At 39.9% G+C, this 25377-nt stretch overlaps 1 protein-coding gene across 1 annotated transcript in view; it reads right to left on the bottom strand.

Annotated features, from left to right (window-relative positions):
* RAD21 (RAD21 cohesin complex component) overlaps positions 1–25377 on the bottom strand; it is an 88232-nt gene that overhangs the window by 56067 nt on the left and 6788 nt on the right. The window contains exons 2-3 of the mRNA XM_055546369.1: positions 3904–4008; positions 1842–1920 (exon numbers count right to left, since the gene is read on the bottom strand). The gene's annotated coding sequence lies outside the window, so the exon portion shown is untranslated. The remainder of the gene's footprint in view (positions 1–1841; positions 1921–3903; positions 4009–25377) is intronic.

Below are 25377 nucleotides of genomic sequence, written 5' to 3'. Positions count from 1 at the left end.
ATTCACAGAGTTGAATCCATAAATTTCTAGAAAATTATACTCATTTTCTTCATCTCAGAAATCAAAAGTTTCCTAGTAGGAAAGCAAATTGACTTTCCTGTAATTTTCTTAGTTCATTTCAGTTCAGGAGCCTTTCACTATCTGAAGTTTTCTAAGTGTAGCTCAGAGGCAAATGAATCTTTCACTTTAAATAGCATGAAACATCTGGGAGTTACTTCTTGTCTGTTAAATTAACAGTTCATGGAATTCCATGAAGTGTAGAGTTTGTCCTAAATTCACAGTAGAATGAAGTCCTTTTCCCTGATGGAAAACTTTCAGTGGTGTGCTGAGATAGGTTTTGCTCAGACTGCATTTTGCACATTGATTTAATTGGGTGATTCTCATTCTATTTTACTTTAAGATGATGTCTCTATGGGATGAAGTGAATTTTTTTTTAAACAGAGGTATGATGCAGGAGGAATTAGTTATTAGCTAATATCAGAGACTGTTGATCCAGTCATTAGACTGCCAGGCTGAAGTGACCTGCGATTGGGAGACTTTTCAAGAGCATTCTTCTGATGGTAAAAACTGAACACTGTTCCATATGAGTTCTTCCCTTATATTACAAGTTCACCTTTTGGAATTCAAAACATCTGGTCAACATGAAATTCTCTCTCAAAACCTTTCTATAATATATATTCTTTTAAACATTTTGTGCGGAAAGTTTATTTCACTAAAACCTGGCAAGCCCAAGCATGCAACTCCAACATACAAGACTATTCCCTTTTGTTCTAAACATAGCACTGTCCTCTGGATGGGGTCCAACTTTCACAGAAAAGACCTGATTGATCCCCTCTCTCATTATAAACCTTTAATGATATGGACGACCCAAACACAATGCAAAATAAGAGCAGACTGAATCTTAATTGCATTTGAAAACAGGCTGAATTCATATTAGTTTTCTGACCGCTTTAACCTACACTAAGTTTACTATCAATAAAAGCCTCTCTGATTTAAAAAAATTATTATTATATCTGCTGCTGTTAAGTCATATCTTTCCATATTTGTGCAGCTGCTTCTTACATTTATCCTTAGTTAATTTCTTATTAGTGTATTTTGTTTCATCTAGTACACATCAGTATTTTTTACTTTTGATTTTGTCAACAGTGTCATCCGGAAATTTGGGGTATGTAACTTTACCCGTCATTAACAATAAACAATGAAGCAAATAAATATTAACTGACTAGCACCAAGGACAGAGTCAATACATAGTTAAAGCAGTTAGATAGATTCTGTTACCATGTGTATATTTACATAGACCCAACTTCAGTATTAATGTACACTTTTCTAACAAAAGACTAATTCACATACCAGAAGGCTAATGGATTGATTTGTAATAGAAGATTTAACTGCTGTGACTAATGTTATCATCATGTCCATAGCTGAAATTCTTATTATTATTATCAAGATATCTGGGATTCCAACTCAATAATCAGAAAAGAATGTTTTGCAAATGATCTTGCAAAGCAAAATCAAGTTTAATATACCCAAGAATTATTTCATCTTTTTGTATTCACTCATACAGATTAACAAGAAATCCGATTTACTAATTGGTTGTGATTCAAACGTCAATTTGAGATTGTTTTGGTTAGAATTTGTAACATATTTCCCCTAGTAATAATATTACCATGGTGGTTAAATTCCCAGTTATTTCAGCAAAAGCCTGTTTGAACTGTAATGTGGATGGAACAATGTACTTTTAGCCAAAACAGGAAATGATACCTGTCTTAAAACTAAAAATTAAATCAAACACACACAACGAATGAAAACACTTCATAAAATATTCACAAAAATTCTCCTACCTTCAGTTTCTCTTGTGGTAAGTTGGCCCCAGTCTGCTTTCAGCACTTTCCCTCCATCCTCATGGCACAATGGGCATACCTGTAAAGTGGAATTTATTATGCTGCACTTTAATTATCAACTTATTTTTGCTCTCTTCTTTACTACAAGAATCTTTTGTAAACTCTGACTTGCTAATGGAGGTTTTGAGATTTTTTAAAGAAATTTTTGGAGGATTTAATTATCAGCATGATGCACGCAAAAAGGCCAACAGAAGGCCAGTTCAATGATCCACTATTGGTAAAAACATTTATAGGAAAAGAGGATGGTTGTCTAACCTTTTCTGAACTACAGAAAATAATGTTTCATAACAATCGCTGAGTGAGAGTCAGCTGACTGGTTTCTCAGAACAAGTCTTAAACCCTTTTAGTCCCAAATTGCTTATGCATTTTTATCAGTTCAGTTCAGTTCAGTCGCTCAGTTGTGTCCGACTCTTTCCGACCCCATGAATCACAGCACGCCAGGCCTCCCTGTCTATCACCAACTCCCAGAGTTCACCCAGACTCACGTCCATCGAGTCAGTGATGCATTTTTATCAGGAGTGCTAATTTCTTCCCAGAGGAAGCGTTGGAATAATAAAACAAAATAGGGTTCTGTTCCATACTAAGTTTGGACAATTTTTTTTTTTTTTTTACAGACATAATGTGGTCTTGTATATATAAACAACTCTGGTTTTTAAAAAAATAATGTGGTTTGGTTCAGTCTTACTAAGGAACCCAAATTTAGCTCTCCACATTTAGAGGTCACAGGTATGTATTTATGAGAATATTATATATAGAGAGGCTGTGTGTGTGTCTGCAGATGCTTCACACTCTCTCTCTATGGAATCAAGGTCAGGAAGACTGTGCCCTCAAGCACTGTGATGATTTATGACAAAGCAGGTGTTACAGAGCATGTTGAAACAAAATAGAAAGAATGCAAGTGTTAACAACATTACATTTCAAGCCAGTAAGGACTAGTTCAAAAATATGAAAACCTGCAAGATATTAAACTGCAGGGAAATCAATTTTGCCTTAGGAAAACAAGACCACATCAGTGTATCCTGAACGACAGATGAAGATGATTAGTAAGAAGAGTTATCCAATATGCACGCATGCTCAGTCACTCAGTCATGTCCAACTCTTTTGCGACACCGTGGACTGTAGTCTGCCAGGCTTCTCTGTCCATGGAATTCTCTAGGCAAGAATACTGGAGTGGGTTGCCATTTCCCTTTCTGGGGTATCTTCCCGATCCAGGGATCAAACCTGTCACTTGCATTGACAGGCAGGTTCTTTACCACTGAGGCAACCAGGGAAGCCTAATGCAAGCATTATAAATAGGCTCTATGTTATATTTTAAAATTCTTCACTGGAGTAGGAACATTTCTACTTAAATAGTAAAGTTAAAAGCCGAAGATGTTCTTCCAGGAGTTAATTATTAAGCACCTCTCAGTAGATATTTATGATTCTTGGATGATGGAATCAAATTTTGTCTTTCTAATAACTACTAGAGATTATGAAATCCAGTAGAAATAATTTATTATATTAATTAAGAGATACTGTAGAGACAGGTTTAATAGTAATAGGAATCAGACAGTATTATTAAGGTTGGGGTGGATATATAAAATAATGCTTTTCATGACTAAAATTTATCTTGATTCACTTTCTTAAAATAACTCTTAATGTATTTCATTTCTCTGATACTTTTATTACAATTCTCTATGAATATCGTTTAGCCTAGGTAGGATATTTCATCAATTAAGTGTAAATTGTATTATGTCAAGACAGGAAATAATAAAGTTATGTGTGAGTGTTAACATATCTGAGACTAAAAGAAAAAAATTAATCTAACCAAGATGCCAATCACAAAAATAAATTACATGAGTTGAAGAAAAATGTGAATGTCAAATAAAAAAGAAAAATAGCATTCTAAATCTAACAAGGTGAATGGGTAGAGTTGAGTTCCAGATAAAGAAATATTTAAACTCATAACTATTACTAGACTTAATTTCAAGCCAACAAATTTCAATTTAGATTTTTTTCTTACCCTGAGTTGCAGCAATATGTCTCCATTTATTGATGAATCCTGTCAAGAATGACAATGGAAGACGAATTAAACCATCAGGACACTCCTCCTAGGATAGAATGCCATCTATATGAGGGAACAGAAAGCAAATTAAGTGTAAAATTAATGTGTATCACCAGCATCTTCAAAACACTGACTCATAATCAGGCTTAAGTAAGCCTTTGTTATATATTCTTCAGCTTTCAATTGTCAGTAAGCATGGGGTCTTTGAACAAAAAAAAATCTCCCCAGGAAGGCTATGGTAAGTAATGATAAATTGTCAAAAGACACATTCAAGAAAAGCAAAAAAATTACATAGGGCTATTTTTATTTAATTTTTTCATTCAATTTTAAATTATAATTTATTTTAAAAACTTTTGCAAAATTTCCCTTTAATTAGTAAGAGGAAATTAATAGGCTTATTTTAGAAAAAAAATTAAGAGAAACTGAAAGTAGAAAAGTAGCCTGTGAAATGTTTACTAAAGAAAAGCACTCTGTTATTCTATACCTCTCCAAACTTTCATTGTTCCTTTAAGCTAACTGTGCGTATACTGACTATACATTCAAAATGTATATTGTATTCTGTATCTGTGTATATATATATTGTCTTCTGTACTTTTATTCACTTAGTGTAATATAAGCATGATTGCATGTTACAACATCCTGTTGATAAAAATAATTCTTAACGCATTCATGGTATTCTGACTAGTGTATACAATCCCAAGATATAAAAAACTTTTTAACTTAATGCAAATAAATAGCTATCCAAAGATTGTACCAACTTGCACCATTATGTCACCATCCTATTAGGAGACTGCTTATTTCATTCTTCTTCCTAATATTAGTCTATTTCTGGACTGTTTGCTCCATTTCTTAGATCTCTTTATCAGTTCCTATCCAAGTACTCCACAGTTTAAATAACAAAGCTTTAGAGTGTATTTCGGAGAAGGCAATGGCATCCCACTCCAGTACTCTTGCCTGGAAAATCCCATGGATGGAGGAGCCTGGAAGGCTGTAGTCCATGGGGTCGCTGAGGGTCGGACACGACTGAGCGACTTCACTTTCACTTTTCACTTTCATGCATTGGAGAAGGAAATGGCAACCCACTCTAGTGTTTTTGCCTGGAGAATCCCGGGGACGGGGGAGCCTGGTGGGCTGCTGTGTATGAGGTCGCACAGAGTCGGACACGACTGAAGTGACTTAGCAGTAGCAGAGTGTATTTTGATATTGAACAGCCAAATGTCTCCCAAGATTCCTCCTTTTTCGTCAGGTCTATAAAAAGTTTATTAGGCCATCCCCCATATTCATATTGCAATTACTTTTAAAAGCAATACAAATAATCACAATTCTGATTATGTCTTATTGCCTCAAGCCCTTCAATGACTTACCTTTTGTCTACTGTGGTGGTGATCAAGTAGGGGCTGTCCCATCCCCCAGGGGACATCTGGCAAAATCTGGAGGCATTTGGTTGTTGCAGCTGGAGGGGTGGGGTGCTTTCTCCCAGCATCTGGTGGCTGAAGGTCAGGGACACTGCTGAGCACTCTTCACTGTCCTATAGAGGATGACCTCGCCCAACAGCAAAGAATTTCCCCCAATTTCCACAATGTCAACAGTGTGGGGGTTCAGAAACCTTTGTAAATGGGGATAAATTGAAAATTCCATTGCTTGGCACATCAGTCTCTCTTTCATATAAGTTAATAGTCTTCAAACTGAGGTATGTATACTGATGGTCAGATTCCAGATTCTCAACATGATCTTCTGGAGAAGGAGCCCAAGTTCAAAATAATTCTTCAACATTAGAAGGAGGAAGAGAATGGGGAGGAAGAGGCATGTTTTTCATCCATCTCAAATCTTACTATGTTGCAACGCCCCTAGGCTAAAAAGAGAAAACACACTAGCAAGACTACTTAAATCAGGACAGGGCATAAATCCACACAGCTACATCCATGTGGCTTCAGCCTTTCTTTTTTTTTTTTTTTAATGGAATATACTAGTGTATTTAATAAATGCTAAGCTTATCTCAAAAGTTGGCTTAAAGCTCAACATTCAGAAAACAAAGATCATGGCATCTGGTCCCACCACCTCATGGGAAATAGATGGGGAAACAGTGGAAACAGTGTCAGACTTTATGTTTCTGGGCTCCAAAATCACTGCAGATGGTGACTGCAGCCATGAAATTAAAAGACACTTACTCCTTGGAAGGAAAGTTATGACCAACCTAGAGAGCATATTCAAAAGCAGAGACATTACTTTGCCAACAAAGGTCCATCTAGTCAAGGCTATGGTTTTTCCTATGGTCATGTATGGATGTAAGAGTTGGACTGTGAAGAAGGCTGAGCGCTGAAGAATTGATGCTTTTGAACTGTGGTGTTGGAGAAGACTCTTGAGAGTCCCTTGGACTGCAAGGAGATCCAACCAGTCCATTCTGAAGGAGATCAGCCCTGGGATTTCTTTGGAAGCAATGATGCTAAAGCTGAAACTCCAGTACTTTGGCCACCTCATGTGAAGAGTTGACTCATTGGAAAAGACTCTGATGCTGGGAGGGATTGGGGGCAAGAGGAGAAGGGGACGACAGAGGATGAGATGGCTGGATGGCATCACTGACATGATGGACGTGAGTCTCAGTGAACTCTGGGAGTTGGTGATGGACAGGGAGGCCTGGTGTGCTGCGATTCATGGGGTCGGAAAGAGTTGGACACAACTGAATGACTGATCTGATCTGAAGCTTATCTCTGTGCTTAATTTTTTTCTAGATATTTCACAGGTTTATGATTCCATTTGAACTTAAAAACTGGTTTTGTCAAAAAAAATAATCCATTGGGCATATTTTAATTGGATTACATTGATTTTTTGGATTAATTTAGGGAACAATGCTAGTGGAGGTGATGGAATTCCAGTTGAGCTATTTCAGATCCTGAAAGATGATGCTGTGCAAGTGCTGCACTCAATATGCCAGCAAATTTGGAAAACTCAGCAGTGGTCACAGGACTAGAAAAGGTCAGTTTTTATTCCAATCCCAAAGAAAGGCAATGCCAAAGAATGCTCAAACTACTGCACAATTGCACTCATCTCACATGCTAGTAAAGTAATGCTCAAAATTCTCCAAGCCAGCTTCAACAGTATGTGAACCGTGGACTTCCAGATGTTTAAGCTGGTTTTAGAAAAGGCAGAGGAACAAGAGATCAAATTGCCAACATCCACTGGTTCATAGAAAAAGCAAGAGAGTTCCAGAAAAACATCTATTTCTGCTTCATTGACTATGCCAAAGCCTTTGACTGTGTGGATCACAATAAACTATGGAAAATTCTGAAAGAGATGGGAATACCAGAGCACCTGACCTGCCTCTTGACAAACCTCTATGCAGGTCAGGAAGCAACAGTTAGAACTGGACATGGAACAACAGACTGGTTCCAAATAGGAAAAGGAGTACGTTGAGGCTGTATATTGTCACCCTGCTTATTTAACTTATATACAGAGTACATCATGAGAAACGCTGGGCTGGAAGAAGCACAAGCTGGAATCAAGATTGCCGGGAGAAATATCAATAACCTCAGATATGCAGATGACACCACCCTTATGGCAGAAAGTGAGGAGGAACTAAAGAGCCTCTTGATGAAAGTGAAAGAGGAGAGTGAAAAAGTTGGCTTAAAGTTCAACATTCAGAAAACGAAGATCATGGCATCTGGTCCCATCACTTCATGGCAAATAGATGGAGAAACAGTGGAAACAGTGGCTGACTATTTTTTTGGGCTCCAAAATCACTGCAGATGGTGACTGCAGCCATGAAATAAAAGACACTTACACCTTGGAAGGAAAGTTATGACCAACCTAGATAGTATATTATAAAGCAAAGACATTACTTTTTCAACAAAGGTCCATCTAGTCAAGGCTATGGTTTTTCCAGTAGTCATGTATGGATGTGAGAGTTGGACTGTGAAGAAAGCTGAGCACTGAAGAATTGATGCTTTTGAACTGTAGTGTTGGAGAAGATTCTTGAGAGTCCCTTGGACTGCAAGGAGATCCAACCAGTCCATCCTAAAGGAGATCAGTCCTGGGTGTTCATTGGAAGGACTGATGTTGAAGCTGAAACTCCAATACTTTGGCCACCTGATGCAAAGAGCTGACTCATTTGAAAAGACACTGATGCTGGGAAAGATTGAGGGCAGGAGAAGAAGGGAACGACAGAGGATGAGATGGTTGGATGGTATCACTGACTCAATGGACATGGGTTTGGGTGGACTCTGGGAGTTGGTGATGGACAGGGAGGTCTGAGGTGCTGCGGTTCATAGGGTTGCAAAAAGTCGGACATGACTGAGTGACTGAACTGAACTGAACTGAAGGGAATGCTGATGGACATGCGTTTGTCTTATTTTATATCCCTTAATGGACTTCCCTGGCGGCTAAGACGGTGAAGACTCTGCTCACAATGCAGGAGACTCCAGGTTCGATCCCTGGGTTGGGAAGAACCCCTGGAGAAGGGAATGGCAACCCACTCCAGTATTCTTGCCTCGAGAATTCCATGGACAGAGGAGCCTGGTGGGCTATTCACGGGGTCGCAGCGTAATGCATGACTGAGTGACTAACAATATCTCTATATCCCATAGTAAAGTATTATAGTTTTCTCCCCATTTCTTGTAAAGTTACTTGAATAAGATCTTTTCTACCTTGATACTTTAAAATGACTAATATCTGAACATGCAGTTGGCCTGACGTAGACTTCCCACCCTGTGACTCTTGATTACTCACGCTTATGTTCCTGGTGGACTGGTTGGGTCTCACTCATCTTTATATTCTCAGCACTGGGTAGGGTGCCTTACACATTGCGGTGGGCCGCAAATGTCTACTGAATGAAGAAATGATAGGGGCATTTATAGGCAGGACATCTGAATTTTAGTACCAAGTATTCCACATACAGCCCTCTCCTTCCCCCTTTTTTTTAAAAATAAGTATTCAGATTATTGTATTATTATTATGGGGAAATAGATGTATAGATTAAAGCAATTCCTGCCATTGTTTGTATTTTCTCCTATTAACAACGATAAACACTGCTCGAGCAGTTACATGCTTGGCATTGTGCTAAGAATTTTGCCCATATTTACCCAATTCACTTTTTTTCCCCTAAAGACTACTACTAATCACTTAAATAATAGACTTTAGGACTTCCCTGGCGGTCCAGTGGTTAAGACTCCATGCTTCCACTGCAGGCCACATGGGTTCGATCTCCTGGTCACTTGCGACCAGATCCCATGTGCCACACAGCGCTGCCAAAAAAATAAATACACTTAAAGAAACAGACTTTAGAGAAGTTTTAGGTTCACAGTAAATGGAGCGAAAAGTACAAAGAGTTCCCCTGTACCCTGTCCCCACCCCGACTATGCATGCGCACATATACACACACACATACAACTCCACAGTTTCCCTCACAATCACTGTCAGATACCAGGATAGGACATTTGTTACAACTGATAAACACATCATTATACACACACATACACACTGACATTTTCATTACTAGCTTTTTTATTTTGAAGGACTGTATAATGTGTCTTGTCTTTCTCATTATAAAATGCAAATAAGCTTTCTTTTCTGAAGGCAAAGAATAAGATCTACTTCTCTTAGTCCCACAAACTCTAATCCTGCCATGGGCAAGACCTGGTATAAGGCTTTTCTAGAACTATCTCAGGAGGCAGGTGGCGGGGTGCTGGTTGTACTTGAACACTGGGTGGACAGCAGGCAACTGGGAATACCAGTCTCCCAAAAGACATTCTTAAAACCAAATAGAAGAGTTGACTCCCATCAGAAAAGAACAATCCAAAGACTGGCCTTTTCTTCCCCTAAAAGAAAAAAATGAAAAAAAGAAAAGAAAAAAAAAATCATTAAATCACTGAGGCAATCAGTGCTTTATTGAGAAAATACTGGTGGTCATGTTCCATTCAGAGGTGATATATTGACCAGAAACTGCATTTCTAGAAATCTGTCCTAAGGAATGAAGTAGAGTTGGGTGCCAAAACATGCAAATAATACAAACATCTGTAGCATGCTTACAATGTGCTATGTAGCTCATGTCATCAGTGAGGTTGGTGATGTAATCCTTATTTTATGAGGGAAACTGAGGCTCCAAGTAGGAAATTGCCCCAAGTCACCAATCTATGAAGTAAAGTCCAGATCAACTCAAAATCTATCTGATGACCTTGACTTTTGGGTTCAGCCTGTGTGTGTGTGTGTGTGTGTGTGTGTGTGTGTGTGTGTGTTGTGTGTCTGTCCTTGTGTGTGTTTCAAAGTAGGGTTCAGCCTGTGTGTGTGTGGGGGGGGATGGTGTGTCTGTCCCTGTGTGTGTTTCAAAGTAGTTTTGTCCTAAGAAACAACGTCAGGGAAATCACTGTTTTGATATCAGTTATATTTCCCCCAAACCAGTCCAAATACATTCCATCTACAATCTTTAGAGAGGCCGGCTCTCTCTTTTATGTTACGGTCACCAGCACCCTGGTTGAAAGGCTAACACTATATGGCCTGAAGGCAGGACTGTGAGTGTAGAGTCCAACAGATCTCAGGGTCTCTCATGGATGGAGGGATTAACCTCCAATACTTTAATAACGGTACTGGATTCCTGGGCTTATCTTATTCCTGGCATCCATGAGCAGTGTATCTTTTAAATTCTTATCAATCACTTATAGGAAACGTCATTCATTACACCACTGTAAGGATTAATGCTGAAGTTGAAGCTCCAATACTTTAGCGATCTGATAAGATGAGCCAACTCACTGGAAAAGACCCTGATATTGGGATAGACTGAGGGCAGGACAAGAAGGGGGTGACAGAGGATGACATGGGTGGATAGCATCACTGAGTCAATGGACATGAGTTTGAGCAAACTCCGAGAGATAATGAAGGACAGAGAAGCCTGGCGTGCTGCAGTCCATGGGTCACAGAGAGTCAGATACAATTTAGTAACTGAACAACAAAAATACTAATTAATACACCCTCTGGTATAGATGTCAATAAGAATACTTTACCAAATAATCTACTCTGAAAATGTTGATCCTTTTCAGGACATCTCAAGTGCCATTTAATTGTCCTTGGGAGATGGCAATAATATACAGAAGTGTACAAAAAAGATCTTAATGACCTGGATAACCCTTATGGTGTGATAAGTCACCTAGAGCCAGACATCCTGGAGTGCAAAGACAAGTAGACTTTAGGAAGCATCACTATGAACAAAAATAGTGGAGGTGATGGAATTCCAGCTGAGCTGTTTCAAATCCTAAAAGATGATGCTGTGAAAGTGCTGCACTCAATATGCCAGCAAATGTGGAAAACTCAGCAGTGTCCAGAAGACTGGAAAAGGTCAGTTTTCATTCCAATCCCAAAGAAAGGCATTGCCAAAGAATGCTCAAACTACAACACAAGTGCACTCATTTCACATGCTAGCAAGGTAATGCTCAAAATCCTCCAAGGCAGGCTTCAACAGTACATGAACCAAGAACTTCCAGATGTTCAAGCTGGATTCAGAAAAAGCAAAGGAACCAGAGATCAAATTGTCAACATCCGTTGAATCATAGAAAGAGCAAGGGAATTCCAGAAAAACATCTACTTCTGCTTCATTTACTATGCTAAAGCCTTTGACCGTGTACATCACAACAAACTGTGGAAAATTCTTCAAGAGATGGGAATACCAGACCATCTTACCTGCCTCCTGAGAAACCTGTGTGCAGGTCAAGAAGCAACAATTAGAACCGGATACGGAACAGACTGGTTCAAAATTGGGGGAAAGGAGTACATCAAGGCTGTATATTGTCACCCTGCTTACTTAACTTGAGAGAGTTGGACACAACTAAGTGACTGAACAAGAACAAAGGATATGGCTTAGGGATAATTTGCATTATGCTCCAGAGAAAAGCCTACACACAGATGCATGCACACACACACACACCACAAAATTCTTATATTGCTGTAGCTTAAAATCAATTATCACACAGGCCATAGAGCAGCCTCAGCAAAAAGACACTACTGGTATTTTCATTCCAGTGTTATTACAATAATTAAAAAAATTAAAGTTGAGTAAGAATGGCTTGATTCAAAAAGAAATCCTGACACATTCTTGGATTTCTCAGTGGCAACACTTTGATATTTTGGGCTGTAGAATTCTGTTTTGGGGGACTGTCTTGTGCTTTGAAGGATGTTTAGCAGCAGCCCAGCTTCTAACTCACTAGATGCCAGGAGTACTCCATTTCTCCCCGTTGTGCCCATCAAAAAGCACACTGTAAAATGTCCACTGGGGGCAAAACCATGCTTGGTGGGAATGACTGGTTTACAGGATGGAATACCACGCGCTCAGTTGTGTCTAACTCTTTGTGACCCCACAGAATGTAACCTGCCAGGCTCCTCTGTCCAGGGACTGCTCAGGCAAGACCACTGGAGTGGGGCTGCATTGCCAACCCCAGGGGATTTTTCTGACCGAGGGATCAAACCTGCATCTCCTGCTGACCACTGACCCACTTGGAATGCCATACTATGAAGCTATTAATAATAGCCTGTAAAAAAATTTAATGACCTTGGAAAATGTTCAAAATATTTTTTAGTAAAAAATCAGGATTAAACAAAATAAGTATGCCCCCAATTTATAAAATATAAAACGGATATATGTACTAAAATATAACTACAGCTGATCTTTCTGTACCAAAGATTAGGTTTTCACACGTGCTATCTATTTAATTTCTGAATAACCTTATGAGGTTGGTACCATTATTAACCTCATTTGACAAAGAAACTGAAGCTCAGAGAGGTTAAGAAACTTTGAAAAATAATATCAAAATATTAACTTCAATCCCGTTTGAATAGTAAAATTTGGGTGCTATTTATTTATCTCTTTATTTTTTCCAAGCTGTTCTCAATAAATATTTATTACCTTTTATCAGAAAACATAAAGATATTGTAGAATCACAAACCTTTCTTTTAGAGAACAAAATGCATTTACTGAGTGCTTTCTTACTTTTCACATAATACCTATAGTCTTAGTCTTCTTCCTCTGACTTGACTTTTAAAAAAATTTCTTTTTTCATTGAGAAAATGAAATAATTTTTGAAATTAATTATGTATAATTGACATAAGACATTATATTTGCTTCAGATACACAACATAATGACTTGATATTTGTATATATCAGAAAATGATCACCACAGTAAGTCTAGGTGCAATTTTTTTCCTGTGATGAGAACTTTTGCATATATCTACAATGGACTATTATTCAGTCATAAGAACGAATGGAATTCAGCCATTTGCAACAACATGGATGAACGTAGAGGGTATTATGCTTAGTGAAGTAAGTCAGACAGAGAAAGACAAATACTCTATGTTACCATTTATATGTGGAATTTAAAAAATAAAACAAATGAATATAATAAAACAGAAACAGATTCACAGGTACAGAGGACAAACTAGTGTCATCAATAAGGAGAGGGATAAGATAGGGATGGAGGATCAGGGATGCAAACTACTATGCATAAAATAAACAAGCAGCAAGGGAAGGACTCATGCTGAAGCTGAAACTCCAGTAGTTTGGCCACCTGATGGGAAGAGTCGATTCATTGGGAAAGGCCCTGAAGTTGGGAAAGATTAAAGGCGGGAGGAGAAGGGGACAACAGAGAATGAGATGGTTGGATGGCATCACCGACGCCATGGACACGAGTTTGAGTAGGCTCCGGAGTTGGTGATGAACAGGGAAGCCTGGCGTGCTGCAGTCCATGGGGTGGCAAAGAGTCGGATACGACTGAGGGACTGAACTGAACTGAAACAAGCAGTAAGGACATATGGTACAGCACACAGAAATAAAACCATTATTTTAAAATAGCTTTAAGTAGAGTACAATCTATTAAAATGTTGAATCACTGATATGCACCTGAAACTAATATATCAACTGGACTTCAATTAAAAAAAGATCTACACTCTTAGCAACTTTCAAATATGCAATACAGTATTATTACTATAGTCATCATACTGTACCTTGACTTCTTTTTTAATAACATTTTCTTTCTAATTATTTGATCACTTAAACGTGTAATGAAGAATCTTCCCCATGATTCTAGCTCAGATGAATATTTAGTGCTTCAATTTAAAGCCCTGAATCACTGAAATAAAACTTTGATGAAACCCTTCTAGAAAAATAAGGTACCCAGATACTGTGAAACATTTTTTTTTCCTAACTTAAAATTAACTAGAAAACTCAAAAAGTCCCTGTTGAGATCTTTTGAAATATATCAGCCAATATTCCTCTCCTTGGTGAAGAATGTTAACAGGCAGAACAGATAAAAATAGATTTAGTATGCTTTGAGGATGGTGAGTCCTTGAGCCTGTGGAAGCTTAGGTTTTTGATATCCTAAGATCAGGACACAATATTGATGTTTAGGAAAGTAAGACTTTTTGACCACTGGAAGATACTCTTTTTTTTTTTTTGCCACTCCACTCGACTTGTGGAATCTTAGTTCCCACTGCTGCTGCTAAGTTGCTTCAGTCATGTCCGACTCTGTGTGACCCCATAGACGGCAACCCACCAGGCTCCCCCGTCACTGGGATTCTCCAGGCAAGAACACTGGAGGGGGTTGCCATTTCCTTTTCAAATGCATGAAAGTGAAAAAATAAAGTGAAGTCGCTCAGTCGTGTCTGACTCCTAGCGACCCCATGGACTGCAGCCCACCAGGCCCCTCCGTCCATGGGATTTTCCAGGCAAGAGTACTGGAGTGGGTTGCCATTGCCTAACCCTAACCCTTAGTTCCCACAACAGGGATCAAACCCAGGCCCCTGGCAGTCAAAGTGCAGAGTCCTAACCACTGGACCACCAGGGAATTCCCTGGGAGAAACTTTTATGTTGCTACTTGCTTGTTTGAGGATTACTCAAGTGGCAAACAAAATCAAAATCACAATGAGGTACCACCTCACACTGGTCAGAGTGTCTATCATTAAAAAGTCTACAAATAACAAATGCTAGAGAGGGTCTGGAGAAAAGGGAACCTTCCTACACTGTTGGTTGGGAATGTACATTGGTGCAGCCACTGTGGAGAACAGTATGGTGGTGCCTCAAAAAACTAGAGTTGCCATCCAGAAATCCCACTCCTGGCATATGTCAGGGCAAAAGTATAGTTCAAAAAGATACATGCACCCTATGTTCATGGGCTTCCCTGGTGGTTCAGATCATAAAGAATCTGTCTGCAATGCAAGAGACCTGGGTTAGATCCCTGGGTTGGGAAGATCCCCTGGAGAAGGGGAAGAATACTGGCTACCCACTCCAGTATTCTGGCCTGGAGAATTCCATGGACAGAGGAGCCTGGCAGGTTACAGTCCATGGGGTCACAAATAATCGGACACGACTGAGCGACTTTCACTATGTTCATGGCAGCACAATTAACAATAGCCCAGGAGAAGGCAATGGCACCCCACTCCAGTACTCTTGCCTGGAAAACCCATGGATGGAGGAGCCTGGTAGGCTGCAGTCCATGGGGTCGCAAAGAGTCGGACCTGATTGAGCGACATCACTTTCGCTTTTCACTTTCATGCATTGGAGAAGGAAATGGCAACGCACTCCAGTGTTCTTGCCTGGAGAATCCCAGGGACGGGGGAGCCTCGTGGGCTGCTGTCTATGGGGTCGCACAGAGTCGGACACGACTGAAGCGACTTAGCAGCAGCAGCAGACATGGAAACAACCTACATATTCACTGACAGATGAATGGATAAAGATGATGTGAGACACACACACACACACACACACACACACATGAGAATAGTACTTAGTCACACAAAAAATGAAATGCCATTTGCAACTAAATGGATGGAACTATAGACCATCATATGATGTGAAGTAAAACAGAAAGATATCATAGGATATCATTTACATGTGGAATCTAAAATATGACACAAATGAATCTATGAAACAGAAACAGACTCACTGATATAGACTTGCGGTTGCCAAGGGGACAGTGGTGGGGAAGTGTTGCATTGGGATTAGCAGATGCAAACTATTATACACAGACTGAATACACAACATGGTCTTATTGTATAGCACAGGGAACTACATTCAGTCCTGTAATAAACCATAATGGAAAATAATATGAATTATATATAATTAATATATAAGTGAATTACTCTGCTGTCCACCAGAAACTAACACAACATTGTAAATCAATTATACTTCAATAAAAAAAAATGGCAAACACAGTTGGTTTCTGATCACTAATGAAAGCATTTTTTGTGTGTTGGTTATTTATGTTACCCTCTTGGCTGGGTAGAAAGAAGTCTTCATGACTGGCCTCTACTTACTCATCTGGCCTTGACTCTTCTTCACAATTCTTCTAAGTTCTCGACCCTCATTCAGTTTGTATTAGTTTCCCCCTCTCTATATTTTCCTAGAACTCAGTGAGCTACCATGAGAGATTTCTCATAGAGCTATAGGTGGAAACTTTTAAAAAATCTTCATAAGTTGCCTCTTTATGGAAGGAGATGTGGGTCTAGTGATGGCTGCTGCTGCTGCTGCTAAGTCGCTTCAGTCGTGTCTGACTCTGTGCCACCCCATAGACGGCAGCCCACCAGGCTCCCCCGTCCCTGGGATTCTCCAGGCAAGAACACTGGAGTGCGTTGCCATTTCCTTCTCCAATGCATGAAAGTGAAAAGTGAAAGTGAAGTCGCTGAGTCTTGTCCGACTCTTAGCAACCCCATGGACTGCGGCCCACCAGGCTCCTCCATCCATGAGATTTTCCAGGCAAGAGTGCTGGAGTGGGGTGCCATTGCCTTCTCCAAGTGATGACTAGGTATCACTACTGAGTAGTAAACATCACCCAAAGCTCACGCTGTTTTTCATGTATTTTTTAATACAATATGATATTTGACTCTAAGCTTCAAAGTCAAGTTCCAACTTATGGAACATTCAGTCCCACTTTCCAGTCCCCATTCCAACACATTCACTAGGAAGGTATTTCTCAATAATAATCATCAAACAAATACACAATTTTCACATGTGTATTGGGCCCTTGTCTAACATTCTCTTTATCCAGGTCCTCTTTCTTTGGAGTCAGTCAATAAGAAAATAGAAGTTAGGTATACCAACCAAGATAGCATATTGAAAAGCAGAGACATTACTTTGCCAACAAAGGTCCGTCTAGTCAAGGCTATGGTTTTTCCAATGGTCATGTATGGATGTGAGAATTGGACTGTGAAGAAAGCTGAGTGCCGAAGAATTGATGCTTTTGAACTGTGGTGTTGGAAAAGACTCTTGAGAGCCCCTTGGACTGCAAGGAGATCCAACCAGTCCATTCTGAAGGAGATCAGCCCTGGGATGTTTTTGGAAGGAATGATGCTAAAGCTGAAACTCCAGTCCTTTGGCCACCTCATGTGAAGAGTTGACTCATTGGAAAAGACTCTGATGCTGAGGAGAAGGGACAACAGAGGATGAGATGGCTGGATGGCATCACTGGCTCGATGGACATGAGTCTGAGAGAACTCCGGGAGTTGGTGATGGACAGGGAGGCCTGGCGTGCTGCGATTCATAGGGTCGCAGAGTCGGACACGACTGAGCGACTGAACTGAACTGATACAATTTTAACCAAAGGTGCTTTAAAACGGGCAACCACAGACAGAAGAGCTAGACTCAATAATACCCATGTCACTATAATATGTCTGAGAAACTTAGAATTGATTAGGTATTCTCAAGTTGGTTTCTGCCTCTAAAACAAAACTTTTATCACAGCCAGGAAAGTTATAAGGGGTTTACAATATTGAGAGCCTTGGACCATCTTTGTCCATCACGTGGTCCCTTCTTTCCTACCCCTCATCCCCTCTGCTAGATGCAGAACTCTGGAGCCATCTTTGTGTGTGTGATGGGAATGAGAAGATAATTTGGGGATTGAGAAAGGAGGATTAGCTTAGTATACTCATGTGTTTTGAAATGTATATTCTATAGAGATTTAAAAAATCAAATCAAAATGCTCAAGTGTGTGTGCTAGTCATTCATTGGAAATTATCTGCTAAAAGATGTTAGGTTAAAAATTAGCAAAGTGAATAACTGTTCAATCTATTAAATTAACATAGTCAACTGGCATGCACATACTAATGCATTTTGCTAGTAGAACAATTTAACAATTTAAAACCTAAACTATTATTAATGTCATGTATATTTTCTTTTACAACGTTAGTTTATCTAACGATTATTCTGCATGCTTATATATCACCCTTTACAAAACACCTCTAGTGAATGCTATCACAGGTGGAAGTTAGTTATTCAGTAGAACTCAGGCTGGATGCAATAGGCTTGGAAGATTAACAGCTTTGCAGCTAGAATTCCTAGTTCAAGTCCCAGCTTTGACCCCTGTCATATTTATTACCCAAGTTACTTAGTGATCTTAAGCTTCAGTTTTCATTTCCCTAAGAGGAACACAATATAATTGTCTACCTTATAAGGGTTATTGAGAGACTAAATGATACATGTGAAGATTTTGGTACAGTGCCCAACATACAGCAGAGGTTTAATACATGACAATGATACTGCTGAAAAAAGAGCAGCAGGAAGGCGAGCTAGGGCCAGGAAGATATGGATCATGGTGGTACCATTAAGAAAAATTGGAAACACAGAAAGAGGGCTTGGCTGATCCAGAATGAGGTTGATAAAAGCATATGATAGTCATGATCTGGTATGTGAGGTGGTAAAAGTAAGTTTTAGGAAATGGCATGTTAAGTTAACTCCCATTAGCCTGGGGAGAGGCTGCAATGTCTTTTTGTGGACAGCAGGGGGCCCCCAGGTACTGGAAAGCAGCAAGCAAGGCTCCTTTTTTTTTTTTTTTTTTTTGTACTTTGCTTAGTTTTCTTATTGCTGGCAAAAGCTAAGACCTAGCCTCATTTGGTGTCATGGTTTAAAAGACAGGGACTAGAGAGGTGCAGCGCAAGCCATGGGACACCAAGGATAGCCAGTGACCTCCAGAAGCTATAAGAAGAAACAGCTAGAAGAAGCAATCTTTCCTTAGATTCTGGAGGGATCCCGGCAGGGCTGACACTTTGATTTGGGACTTCTGGCCTCTAGAACTGTGGGAGGATAAATCAGTCTGTGGTGATCTGGCTGTCGTAGGAAACTAACACACCTTCCTTTGTAGGAGAAGACCTGCATGCTGTGTGACATCTCCAAGGTCACAGAGTCAACGGGGTAGCCAATCTCGCATTCCATCTTGCCTTTTAACTGTTCTTTAAGAATTTTATTTTTCTTAAAGAGATGGGAATACCAGACCACCTTACCTGTCTCCTGAGAAACCTGTATGTAGGTCAAGAAGCAACAGAATCAGACATGGAACAACCAACTGGTTCAAAACTGGGAAAGGAATATGTCAAGGCTGTATATTGTCACTATGCTTATTTAACTTATATGCAGAGTACATCATGTGAAATACCAGGCTGGATGAATCACAAGCTGGAATCAAGACTGCTGGGAAAAATATAAGTATCAATCATCTCAGATAGACAGATGATACTACTCAAATGGCAGAAAGTGAGGAGGAACCAAATAGCCTCTTGATAAAGGTAAAAGAGGAGAGTGAAAAACCTGGCTTGAAACTCAACATTAAACAGTCTAAGGTCATGCATCTCGTTCCATCACTTCATGGCAAACAGAAGGGTAAAAAGTGGAAGCAGTGACAGATTTTCTTGGGCTCCAAAATCACTGCAGGTGGTGGCTGCAGCCATGAAAAAAGACACTTGCTCCATGAAAGGAAAGCTAGGACAAACGTAGATAGCATATTCAAAAGCAAAGACATCTCTTTGCTGACAAAGGTCCAAATAGTCAAAGCTACAGTGTTTCCAGTAGTTGTATGGATTTGAGAGTTGGACCATAAAGAAGGCTGAGAGCTGAAGAATTGATGCTTTTGAACTGTTATGCTGGTGAAGATTCTTGAGAGTCCCTTGGACTGCAAGGTAATCAAACCAGTCAATCTTAGAGGAAATCAACCCTGAATAGTCACTGGAAGGACCGTTGCTGAAGCTCTAATACTTTGGTCACCTGATGCAAAGAGCCAACTCACTGGAAAAATCCCTCATGCTGGGGAAGACTTTCGGCAAAAGGAGAAAGGAGAAGGGGGCGGCAAAGAATTAGATGGTTAGATATCATCACAGACTCAATGGACATGAATTTAAGCAAACTCTGGGAGACAGTAGAGAACAGAGGAACCTGGCCTGCTACAGTCCATGGGATTACAAAGAGTCGGACACAATTTAGCAAGTGAACAACAATACCAAAAACCTCATCAAGTTGTATACAGCTTTCTGTATGTGAATCATACCTCAATAAAATGTTATTTTTGTTTGTTTGTTTTAGATAAAAGAAAACAGTTTAAAATCAGTACAAGCTTATGCCATATAGCACAGGGAACTCACCTTGGTGCTCAGTCATAACCTAGAGAGGTGGGATAGGGGTGGGATGGGAAGGAGGTCTAAGAGAGAGGGGATATATGTATACGTATAGCGGATTCATGCTGTAGTACAGCAGAAACTAACACAACATTGTAAAGCACTTACACTCCAATTAAAAATAAATATATCAAAGACAAATTACCCAATAGAAAAAGAGACATTTCAAAGATAAGAAGAGACAATTCACAGAAAACTCAACATAAAAAAAAGTACAACTTTAAAATAACAAACACTCATTATCTCAAGATTTCTGTGTTCAGGAATCTGGTGTAACTCAGCTGGGTTTTCTGCCTCAAGGTGCATGAGGATGCAGTCAAGGTGCTGGATGGGGCTGCAGTCATCTGAAGGCTTGGCCAAGCGAGGATTTTCATTCAGGCTCACTCACATGGTTGTGTCAAGTTTCAGTCTCTCGTGGGCTGATGGACAGAGGGCTCATTGCTGTCCTCCAGCCCTTGCTTCATGGCTTCTCACAAGTCAGCTCATGGCATAGCAACGTGCTTTCTTCAGAAGAAGCAAGCAAGGAAGTACAAAAGACTGAGCAAGGTCAAACTCAGTCTTTCTATAACCTAATCTGACATTTCATTTCAAGAGGCCAGTCAGTGGTAAAGAATCCTCCTGCAATGCAGGAGGCGTATGTTCGATCCCTGGGTCAGGAAGACCCCCTGGAGGAGGGCATGACAACCCACTCCAGTATTCTTGCCAGGAGTATCCCATGGACAGAGGAACCTGGTGGGCTACCATCCATGGGGTCGCAAAAAGTCAGACATGACTGAAGCAACTGAGCATGAACAGAATCTAAGAAGTGACATCCCATTTCAAGGGGCCAGTGTGGCACTATTGGTAAAGAACCTGCCTACCAGTGCAGGAGATGTAAGACCCTTGGGTTCAATCCCTGGGTCAGGAAGATCCCCTGGAGGATGGCACAGCAACCCACTCCAGTATTCTTGCCTGGAAAATCCCATGGACAGAGGAGCCTGATAGGCTGTAGTCCAGTGGGTCGCAAAAAGTCGGACACGACTGAAGCGACTTAGCACCAAGCATGCACACCCCCAAATACTAAAAATGTTTCTGACAATTACCAGCATTTCAATTTAAATCTGTGTCATCAGTCACAAAAAGCATGCATTTGCTAGCTTATTTCTTCTGCTTGGGCGTTCTCTGAACAGTGTTTTCTGTGTGCACTCAGTTGCTCAGTTGTGTCTGACTCTTTGTGACCCCATGGACTGTAGCCCATCAAGTTCCTGTCTATGGGGTTCTCCAAGCAAGAATACTGGAGGGGTTGCCATTTGCTCCTCCAGGGGATCTTCCTGATTCAGGATTGAACTGGTATCTCCTGTGTCATCTGCATTGGCAGGCGGACTCTTTTACCACTGAGCCATCTGGTAAGCGCACTGCACTAAATACGCTTCAACGAACATGTTGGTTGATTGAATAACATTTAAATTTCAATGGAAAGTTCAATCTTAAAAGAAGGTAATAATATTCTCCAGCAGATTTTGCTTCCTGAGTACTTCCTGGGTATTTATAACTATTCTGAAAATTGAAATTACCGAAGAAAATAGTTAACTCGTGTATCTTATGTAAAAATATATCTATTGGAATGGGTATCAAAGTTGCTGTTGGACAAATTTGACATTTATTCTATTGCTCAAAACTCTTGAATATCATAGTACATAAAAGGCAGAAAAATGTCATAAGTTTTCTAGTTCCTGTATTTTTCTGGTGTCATGTTTACCTGAATCTTAAAAGAAGGTTGTAATTGAAATGTCTTCAAGAAACAAAGCCTGAAGACAAGATAAATAGTCAAAATTATATTAAAATAACATACCCCTTTTATATTTGGTGTGGAAATGAAGCTGTGATGCTCTACTCAGACTATAAAGTGACAGTCTAAAATTACAGTGCCTTGTATATCTGCTTCTATATACTCTCTGTCAATAAAAAAGTTACTGTTATCTATATTTCACATGTAACTCATAACTCATTTAACCTAATAAAAGAGGAAGTGTTTTTGAACAGTTACTAGACATTTTTTGTACCTCCCAACAACTAGATTTTTCCTGTTTGAGGCAAATACGCTTCTGCACATCTCTGCTCAGAAACGATTCAGCCAAAACTCCCAGTCCTCTGGATGCTTACATCTGCATTCTACTTTTAGAAAAAGGAAATAAAGCAAAAGGATAATCAGATATCAAGGCTTTCGAAAAAGAAAATACACTCATCTTCTTGGATTTCTACATTTGTTTAGTTCTCACTCAAACTATATAGCCACAGTAGGCCAGCTTCCCCTCTAGCCACGATTATCTTTTTTTCTACGACTCAGGGAGTTGCCTGCCCAGGGATAGTGCTGGAAAACAGAAGAGGGTTGATTGTGTGACACCATCGGCAGATTTCGCTCGCACATCACAAGTGCCCCATCTGTTCACGGTTCATTGGCTGAAGCTAGTCCTATGGCCAAGCCTGAAGTCGCCGTAGTGTAGAAATATAATCTTTCCATTGCAAGAAGCAGAGAATACTGTGAGCAATAAAACTCACCAAACACACTTAGAAGATGTGAATGAGATGATTATACTGATGCCAGGTGATCACTGACAGCTTAAAATGGTCATCCAACCCATCAGAATGGACTGTGTCCAGGCTGAATTCACTCTTGTAGTTCAGATTTGACTCAGCTTCCCTTGCAACTCTAATACCAATTCTCTTGTATCTTTCAGAATCCCGGCACTGTGATTTTTGCTGATGTAATGTTCAGAAACATGCCTCTACGTCAAGAACCCCATCACATCCCTCATGTGAGAAGTACGGATAACATATACGAAGGGCCATAAATGGTTCAGTGGGCTCCTGTGTGCTGTAGTTAATCTCCTTAGTAACTGAGTGAAGAGGGAAAGATTATTTTCTTTTTACTTGTGAACAAATTGACCCAGAGAGCTTACACAAAGTCAAATGGCCAGCAAGGGGTGAAGCTGGGATCTGAAGCCAACATTTTGACCCCAAGGTTCTGGCAAATAAAGGAAGAAAGATAGTGACTACATTCCAGACATTCCACAACCAAAAAGAAATTTTTGGCAACTATTAGTTAGCCAGGAAACAGAATGACCATGTTCCCCACAGGCTCTCAAGTGATTCAAATCACTAACCTGTTCACTGAAATAAATTACAAAATATTTATTTTAAGGCTTATAAGGAAAGTCTCCTTTCTCTGAAGCCTAGAAAATATGTTTCTTTTTTGCACAGAACACTTGATAGAGAAATATTTGTTCCTTTTTTGTACAGAACACTTGAGGACATTCTGTTTGCAGTGGGAACACAGAGAACCCATTGCTTAAAAGAATAATTGTTCAGAGTGGATGGTTGAAGATGAAGCGAAGAAGTGAAATTAGAGCTAAAGGTTTTCAAGGTACAGATAAAGAACACATAGAAGAACTGGGATCCAGGCTTCCCAGGGAACAGCGATTAGGCAGGGAAACAAAGTAGAAATGAGTTGCAACAAAGGTGGGTATTAACTGGTGAATTTACGTAAAAGGATTTAGAGAGGAGCCTAGAATTTTGCATAAGGAATTTCTGACTTTTATTTTGTTGCTGTTCTGTATGAATTAGGAGGATGACATATGTATTCAAGGTTTCCCAGGTGGCACTAGTGGTAAAGAATCTGCCTGCCAATGCAATGGCACCCACTCCAGTACTCTTACCTGGAAAATCCTATGGACGGAGGAGCCTGGCAGGCTGCAGTCCATGGGGTCGCTGAGGGTCAGACATGACTGAGCGACTTCACTTTCACTTTTCACTTTTCATGCATTGGAGAAGGAAATGGCAACCCACTCCAGTGTTCTTGCCTGGAGAATCCCAGGGACGGGGGAGCCTGGTGGGCTGCCGTCTACGGGGTCACACAGAGTCCGACACAACTGAAGTGACTTAGCAGCAGCAGCCAATCCAGTAGGACCTAACAGATACAGGTTCGATCGCTGGGTTGGGATGATCCCCTGGAGAAGGAAGTGGCAACCCACTCCAGTATTCTCACCTGGAGAATCCTATGGACAGAGAAGGCTGGCGGGCTACAGTCCATGGGGTCGTGAAGAGTCGGACAAGACTGAGCACACACACACACACACACACACACACACACACACATACATATGTGCATTCAACCTCCTTCTGCTGTTCAAAAGGACTGAGAGAAGGTGGCCTTGCTAAACACAGGGAGGAAGCAGGATGGCACTTAGGCTAGGGAAGAACTGGTTTAAGTAATTGGAATAAAAGAAATTCAAAGTTCTAACCTTCTTTAGCAGATTTTAAATGATTCTGTAACTGTATATTGCCTGATACAGAAAAAAGAAAAGAGCAAAACCCTTGGAGACACAAAGATTTGGTATCAAATCTTACCTCAGCCATTTCCTTTGTCTACTATATGACCTTAAGCAAGTCTCTTACTTTATTTGAACTCCAGGTTCCCATACAAAAAACAGACCAAAACAAACCTAACATGGGATTTTTGTGAAGATTAAGTAAACTGTATACTATTTATATCTGTGCCTATATTTATCTGTATATCTATAAATATATCTGTATCTGTACCTGTGTCCACATCTATATCTATATACTACTTAAGAGGTGCTCTATGAATGTTAATTGCTTTCTGCCTTGCTGTATTCATCAATTTACTAATGCATTTAACCAATATTTAAGTGTTTGTTTCATGCTAGCATTGTGATAGTTTCTGAAGATGATGAAAAGGTGATGAAGACAGAGACACAGTCCTTAGGAAGCTAAAGGAGAAATAGATATATAGACCACATGATTCCAGACATCACATGGTTTCAAAAAGTTAGCTGAGACTTCTAGGTTCAGGCACTGTCAGCTGGATAGACTTGGGATTGCTGTCATGACCTGTCACTGCATCATGCAATCCATATTGCACAAATGCTGTGCTCTTTTTAAGCAGGCCTGATATATCAATTTGGAGTCATTCTGGAGAATATCATAAACTGACGTGATTACTTCACATTTGTTTTAGCTCTCTGCTTG

Source organism: Bubalus kerabau, chromosome 14 (assembly GCF_029407905.1).
Source record: "Bubalus kerabau isolate K-KA32 ecotype Philippines breed swamp buffalo chromosome 14, PCC_UOA_SB_1v2, whole genome shotgun sequence".
In the NCBI taxonomy this organism is placed as follows: Eukaryota; Metazoa; Chordata; class Mammalia; order Artiodactyla; family Bovidae; genus Bubalus; species Bubalus kerabau.
Note: the sequence above shows the minus strand (reverse complement) of the source record. Positions and strands in the feature narration are given on the sequence as shown.